Source organism: Cryptotermes secundus, unplaced genomic scaffold, assembly GCF_002891405.2.
Source record: "Cryptotermes secundus unplaced genomic scaffold, Csec_1.0 scaffold634, whole genome shotgun sequence".
NCBI classification, from domain to species: Eukaryota; Metazoa; Arthropoda; class Insecta; order Blattodea; family Kalotermitidae; genus Cryptotermes; species Cryptotermes secundus.
The window spans coordinates 1,170,132-1,178,688 of record NW_019737091.1 but is presented as its reverse complement, the minus strand read 5'-3'; positions in this window follow the sequence as shown (position 1 = coordinate 1,178,688).

Genomic DNA, 8,557 nt, shown 5'->3' with positions numbered 1-8,557 from the left:
TATTAGCGATGGCCTTTCCAGTTATTTAAATAATAATTTTATTAGTTATAAAAGTGTATTTATTTTTCTCGCTTCTTAATTTTAACTTTGATACGCGTTAATGGAATTATTACTAATAGTAGTGTTATAATTCAATTGCTACAAATTGCCTTCTTTGGTATTTTGTTTGTGTATGTCTTGTTTCTTTTTATTTACTCATGTTCACATTCTAATCGGCTTTTGGACTGATAAATTAACACGTACATAATTGAGAATTAAATTAAATTACTGCACACTCATTGTTCCGGTCATCATCATAATTACAGTATTTGATCTTGAATTCGCTGCAGCTGTGCAGACGGAGTGTTTAATACAAAACTATATTTCAATTAACATTATTGTTATTATTGTTATCATCATCATCATTATTTTAATAGGAGCAAATATAAAGCTATCCCTATAACAGGCCATGGAGACTTATGAAGTTGTGAGAAGTCGAGACTTCCACATTTTGTAGACGATCGGCTCACAGATGGTGGCTAGATTGTCGGCTTTACGTGCTGGCCGCGCTTTATCCCTAGGAGAGTTCCTGGCATTCATTTCTGCTTAGTAGCAGTATTATTATTATTATTATTATTGTTATTATTATTGAGCCTATACATTGAATACTCGATCACTGTACGCACTGAGTGCTTAGAATATCAGTCGCTGGAAGTAACTTCATCGACTTGATGTTGCAAATATTTATTTTAAAAGATTATCACTTTACTAATTGTTTCTCTCAAATGTACAAATCTTACTCACACAGGCAACATTACTCTCTAGAAGGGGGATCAGTCGCTCATAAGGTACTTATCTTCATAGAAAATACAGGAAATTATTGGCTTAAAATAATCGTGCCGCATGTTCTCAGGATGTATTCCTGTGTAAACATGCGGCGGCTCCCTGGGTTCCCAAGTTGATACGCCATACACGAGACTATGAATATTACATATTAGCTTAAAAGGCACTTGAGACTCACAAGAGAGTAATTAACATACATTAAATTAAAGCATGTCAGATATCCACGAGAATATAAATTAATATGCATTAACTTATGGTGTATTTGACATCCATGAGAGAGTAGTTAATTAATGTACATTAACCTTCAAAAGATCATAACTACAATTTACTCTAACTTGCAGCATATATTCAGTGTTTTTTTGTGAAGCTGACGCAGAACTTTGTGGGTGAGTGGCTAACAGTTCTGCTTCGTATCTTGGAGGATTCAAGTTCAAATCTTGTCCTGAACAGAGGTTTCACTGGCTGAAGATGCTACGGTTGTCATCATTCCCTCCAAATGCGTGCCTTAAAATAGCCTAAAACCGTTTCCCTTTAAAACGTTTGCAGTTCATTGTCTATAATCAAATTATCATTCGAGAGCGTAACCGAGGACTGAAGAAGCGACTTTATAACCAATCAACCAATCACTCACTCATAGAGCTGTAAAATTTTCAGAGATGACCAACCCGTAGATCGCGTACCATACAACTTGCAGTGGCTCAGATATAAAATAGGAGGCCTAAAAGTGAAAGCAAAAGAAAGGGTTGAAACCGCAGACATGAAATTCTGGAACGGAAACGTGAGAAAGAGAATTGAGTTCAGTAAGTAAATCACGTTGTGCAGGCCATCCACCGCTTGCACGTCAGTTTTTCTTCCTGGCTGTACACCGGAAGCTGCGGTCTCGTGACGTAACGCATCTTAACGTACAGCGCAACAGCAACTTAATGAGTTGGGGAAAACAGTCCGGCGCGTTCGTTCTATTGTTGCTCACAAGAATATATTTTTAGGCTCTAATGTAAAGTGGTGCTCTACCAGAACAGCTTCCATGGCGCCGATGTGTAAGTGTACAGTATCTGAGGTGATCCGACATGTTTATCCAGGGACCTCCAAGAAACAAATAAAAAAATCTGTGTAAGATTTGAGTTTTCCACGGCAGTGACTATGAAGAATGCCGTCTTGTGGGATGTGGCGCCGTCTAGATATTGTGTAAACCGACGTTTCGGAAGAACATATTACCTCCATCTTCATGGTATGAAAATCCGCGAGCGAAGTCCTCGCTACTGACTACTCGCAGACGAACTTGTACCTCCACCTGGTTAGTGTGTACGAAATTATTGCATAATCTGCTAAGATTTCACAATGTATTTAAATTAATACACGTCCTTTGTGGCTTTTGGAGAAGTATGCGGTATATTCCACATACATATAGGTCATATTGCTGTTCACAGAACAAGATGGACTGACTGACTCTTCTTGAATAGAGGCTGTAGCCAATGCCTAGTACTACAGCCCTTTCCGCCATTTTATAATATTGTCACGTGTATTAGTGACTTGTAGACAGAGTTTGGATTTGTGAATCGATTTATTACACACTCACAAGTCTTAACTACAAGTAATTTTAACACTCTCAAGATTATTGTAACTATATCACATAAAATACGTAAATTCTTTAACATCTGCTGGCTTGATAACACGACGGATCTTGAAGAGTCTGTAGTCCCTCGAATTCTGTATCTTTATTCTGTACCTAGGCCCGAGCTGGCTTCACGCGGACCGGAGATAGAACACAAGGCACAACAGTTCATTCTTCTGTTATTCGCCGTTGCCATGAAAACGTGTTTCAATCTTTGTGTGACGCTTTGATTTATCACAGCGTATTCGTTGCAGCGGAAACGTGTTTCAATTCGTAGTTATAACGGAAACTTTATGTTTACTTAATCGTTGTTTATCAACGGACGTCTCGCTGTGGCCTCATTATTCCAGCTTTCAGGCTTCACGTCACAATATTGATAATTATCATTTATATTTTCTTCCATTAAGAATTCCATTTTTTGTAATAGGAAATATGTATTCAGCATAGTTGAAAGTTAAGAAGATAATTATGATTTCCTTTGCCGGTGCAGAAACATAGAAGTCAAATTTCATCCACCGTCATGCAATAAAAACACTGTTTAAATTTTATTTCAGCTTAATGGTAAATTTACTGTTCTATAATTCAAGTGCAGCACACAGTTCTTTATATCTAAAAGCATAAAGATTAAAGTACTCAAAGTTGTACTCTGCCTGTAGCTTTGGATGGATGCGAAGCGTGGTCTCTCGCATTAAGGGAGGAACATAGATTGAGGCTCTTAGAGAACAGGGTGCTGAGGAGAATACTCGTATTTGGAACCAAGAGGGATGAAATAACGGGAAGCTGGAGAACACTGCGTAATGAGAAGCTTCATAACTTGTACCCTTCGCAGAATATTACTGAAATAACCAAGTCAATGAGGATGAGAATGGCAGAACATGCAGCACGCATTTGAGATGTATGCATACAGGGTATTGGTAGAAAAGCCTGCAGCAAATAGATTACTAGGAATAGTTAGACTTGGATGGGAAAATAATATTAAAATGAATCTTAAGGGAAAGAATTTGGGATGCGGACTGAATTCGTCTGGCCTCCGTATAGGGACCAGTGGCATAAACACGATAATGAAACTTCGGGTTCCATAGAATGCTGGGAATTTTTCGAGTGGCTGAGCAATAGTTGGCGTCTGCAGCAGCACTTGGTCCCATAGAGTAGGTTAGTAAACGCATTATTGAAAATAATTACACCGTATACCGGTCAGTCTTGTCTGAACGTCCGTCTATTTGTTCGTCTGTCTGTTCTTCCACGTGAGTTGCGGTTTTCATTGGAATCTGTTACGAGACCTACAGTGAAAGTGCTCGAGTAACGTGCACTTTGGCCTGCGGTGGGCCGACGTAACCGTTACTTTACATGATGCTTAAATCGAACTATACTAAACTGGCTACAAGCAAGCTGTTCGTCACCATGATAACTGGTATGCCGGACCACACAATCAATCAGTCCATACAGTGGTATACAAGAACATTACTTACGTCTCAGTGTTGTAACTGAGACGGGAAGATAACAATGTCCTTCCGCTTAATTAATCACCATGCCATGAAGACGTATTTGGGAGTTAAGCTAGGCCTACAACTGCACACACATTTCACATCGGCAGTAGATCGAGGTGAATGGTCAGTTTCAGGCCCCGGCCGCTTTATTCACGGGAAAAAAGGCGCCCAGTAAGCATTAGAAAGGACACTGAGTGGACGTCAGATACGATCTGGATGCCGTGCTCCTACTTAGAATCGAACTCAGACTCCTCCGTTTTCCAGCCACTAGCCCAGTATATATATCAACTGAACTAATATATTTTGTACTACCTAACATTTATGTGTATAAAGTCACGTCAGGGGTGATGCAAACAGCTCTGTGGCACAGAATGGAATTAGCAATGGAACCTAAATAATATGTAATAATATTACTGTGAATAGCAGTAAAAGATTCTGTAGGATTTGAGGTTCTAATGAAGCGTTCTGTCTTCTGGGATATAACACGGTGTAGTACGTTGAAATATATCGGAGAACATGTCGCCTCCATGTTCAGTGTCGAAAGATAAATCTAAGCAGCAAGCAGACTAATATACTTCATGACTTCGCATCCTAGAAGACTCTATAATTAACAATGAAGAACTCACGGCAGAATATTCTTGCAAACTTCACCGACAGTGCTGCTTACATACTGAGACAAATGTTTGTATGCCCCTCTGATCCAAGCCAGTTCTGCTGTTTGGTCTGTTGCTGACTATTGAAATGTTTGAGAGATTGTTTGACGTGACAACAAAAGCAATGGGGCTGCTTCTCATCAAACATTAACACACAGATCAACAATTTGGCATTTAGGTCCCGTAAGAACGCTGACCTCCTTGACAACAGATGATAATTTTTACCTCATCCATTATCTATCATTAAGTTTCTTAACACATATTGTTCAACGAGGTGAAATTGTTGGCCTCACGCCCAAGCACACCCAACTTGGAGGCTATGTTTCGCCTGACCCCTATTCTTCGACCTGTCTAGCATCGGCAACCCTACCAGGAGCTAGAATAGTAGGCAGTTATATTAAATGTACATGAATGTAAAAATACTAAAATATAAACAGAGAATAGGGATTGATCATAAATGCTTCCGTACCATTTTGGCTTTCCATGTGTGTACTCTTTTATTTATTATAAAGAAAGGCACACCGTGGGCCGCGCCGTAGCTCAAGCGGTTAGTCGCTGGCTTCCTACCGCGGCGGCCCAAGTTCGATCCCGGGTCTGGCCAAGTGGGATTTGTGGTGGACAAACTGGCGTTGTGGCAGGGTTTCTCCGAGTACTTCGATTTCCCCTGTCAATCTTCATTCCACCCATTGCTCCACAATGACCCTCACCTATCATCTGGAGCTGGTACAATAGGCGAGAAGTGGCCGCACTACAAGGGACTTAGTCCCACCCCACAAGCAATAAAAAAGAAAGGCACAACGTCGTGTAGGAGACTGAACTGCTTTAATACAAGTAACACGTTTTCACAAATGTTCAGTTTTATAAAATATCAAAAGTAATCCTTCCATTTTGCCTCATCAGTCATATTACACTGAGAGAGGACCTTGACCCCTGAGCACTGGTAGATAAATCCCACTGCATAAGTTGTGTGAGGTTGATCAGAGTGGCCGCGCGGTCTTAGGCATGAACCATCTTCGCCGGCTCGAACACTGGGATCGTGGGTTCGAATCCAACTAGAGGCATGGATGTCTATGTGAGTTTATTCTCGGTTTATATTGTTCTGCGTGTAGGTAGCGGCCTTGCGACATGATCCCCCGTCCAAGGAGTCCTACCGATTATGTGTAGGATTAAGAAACCGAAAAAGCGGCCAAGGTCCAAAGGGCTGTAGAGCCATAGAGAAAGAGAAAGAGAGAGAAAGTTATGTGGGGTTGGGGAGCGATAGCGCTGTGCAGTGAAATACGGGGAGCAAATTGATTATTTTCAGCTGTACTTTTCTTTATTGCTAGTGGGATGGGACTAAGTCCCTTGTACTGCGGCCACTTCTGGCCTATTGTACCAGCCCCAGATGATAGGTGGGGGTGATTGTGGAGCAGTTGGTGGAATGAAGATTGGCAGGGGAACCGAAGTACCCGAAGAAAACCTGTCCCAGCGCCACTTTGTCCATCACAAATCCCATTTGACCAGACCCGGGATAGAACCCGGGCCGCCGCAGTGGGAAGCTAGCGACTAACCGCTTGAGCTATGACGCGGCCTTCAGCTGTACTTACATACTGCCTGTTCGGTGTACTGTTTCCTCAGACACTATTTTATCTGGTTGACATTTCATTTGAGTAGATGAAGGTAATTAATGAACTAACCGACCAACCAAGTAACTAACTTCATGAGCACAGTCTTTGAGAAGCTAACAGTTAATCAATTAATAAGTCTCCAGAATTTTATGAAATCCGAAGTTTCATTGCCATGTTTACAAGAGACCATCACTGGTACACATCCTAAGCCAGATGACTTCAGTTCACACTCTTTAATCCTACATTTTAAGACATAGTTTAGTATCTGATTTGAAATTCTCACAACCGTGACTATGGAGAGTATGACTTTCTGAGTTGTAACGAGGTTCGGTTAGGAAACGTCGTGCGTTTCACAGGAACATATCTCTCCGACCTCAAGGTCGAAATCTACTTCTAAGGTTTGAGGTTTTAACGGCGATGACTATGAAGAAAGCAGTCTTCTGGGATGTGACACCGTGTAGATATTGTGTTAACCGACGTTTCGGAGAAACGTATCACCTTCATCTTCACGGTAGAAGAAAGCAAAAATCCGCGAGCGAGGATCCAGAGTAAGCAGGCCGGTTAACACAATCTACACCGCGCCACATCCCAGAAGACTGTGTTCTCCTTAATGGCTACTTTTTGACATGTTCTTCCGAAGGTTCCGGCTTTTCAGAGCTACAAAGCGTTGTAATCAAAAATACCGCGCCTTTATTTTAATATTTTTCTCCCAATACACTTCTAGGTTTCCCAAGAAGTCTCTTTCTTTCAGCTTCTCCTACCAACACTCCCATACGTACTACATGCCCACCCATCTCATAGTCTTACATCTGATCATTCTAATAACGCGGTAACCTTCTCGTCGCAGTGAAGCGTGTACGAATGGACTGACGCTTCCAAATCTGACCGTACAAGCACGACCGATGAAAAACAACCAGAGTGCCCGTGCACATCGACTGTTAAAGAAGCCCTCGGGCTAATTATCGACAGCAAAATGTTGACTATTGATGAAGCTACAGATCAATTGCAGATTAGGCTGCGCCATAGCTCAAGCGGTTAGTCGCTGGCTTCCCACCGCGGCGGCCTGGGTTCAATCCCGGGTCTGGTCAAGTGGAATTTGTGGTGTACAAAGTGGCGATGGGGCAGGGTTTCTCCGAGTACTTCGGTTTCCCCTGCCAGTCTTCATTCTACCAATTACTCTACAATCACCCTCACCTATCATCTGGGGCTGGTACAATAGGCCAGAAGTGGCCGCAGTACAAGGGATTTAGTCCCACCCTACTAGAAAAAACTGCAGATTTGTCATTGAAATCATCCACCAAAGACTTCATTACGTAAAGTTTGCGCACTATACGTTCCAAAACAACTGACGGAACAACACAAGTATAACAATTTAGACATTTGCGACCGCCTTTTGAATCGGTAGAATAAGGAACGTGATACTTTTTGAAGGCACTGTTTCAGGTGCCGAAACATGCATCACCACTGCAAATAAGAGAGCAAACGGAAAGGAAACAACCGACGTTCAAATCTCAAAGAACAACGGGAAATTTTGCTGCCACAGCTCTGGGATTCGCATGCGAAATACTTGAACAGTATTAAGGAATGGGCGCAACAATACAACAGCTCACACTACAGAGTGGTACTGCGTGACAGGCTGAAACAAACGCAGAGGATAGCTGTCAGTAATGTTACGTTGCTGCATGACAACCCTAAGCATTCGGAACATCCAGCATTCAGCCCTGATCTTGATCCGTCAGAATTTTTTCTTCATATCCCTCAAAGATGCTTTAAGACGCCGTGCCATTGTCAGCGACCATGTGTTGAGGGAGGCGACGTACACTTGGCTTGTGGCCCGATCAAACACATTTTTCTCTAATATCCTACATAAACTTGAGGCAAGTGCGCTTAAAAGCGGGGGATAAGTAAAAAAAGTAAGGCTATCCCTGTACCGGGCCGTGAAGGCCCATAGGGTTGTGAGAAGTTGAGGGTCCCACATTATCTAGACAGTCGGCTCAAAGATGGCGGTAAGGTTGTCAGCTTTACGCGCCGGCCGCGCTTTACTCCCCAGGAAAAGTATTTAATTAATTTCTGGTACTCATTCCAGTTAGAGGCTGAGTCGATCCCAGGGCCATAGTGCGGCTGGAAGGGTTAGGTAAACTGAAAAAAATCCAATGACCTCATCGGGACTTGAACCTGCGACCTTCCGGCTTGTAGCATAGTGCCTCAACCAACTACGCCTAATGTGTGGGTCAGATATTATCTGCAGAAAGAGAGAGAAAAAGCGGCCTCCGTAGTCTAGAGGTAACGTTCCCACCTCATGACTCGTGGTACGCGGGTTCAAATACCCGGCGGAGGTCGTCGAATTTTTAAGGACGGAAAAATTCAGGGAAGAAG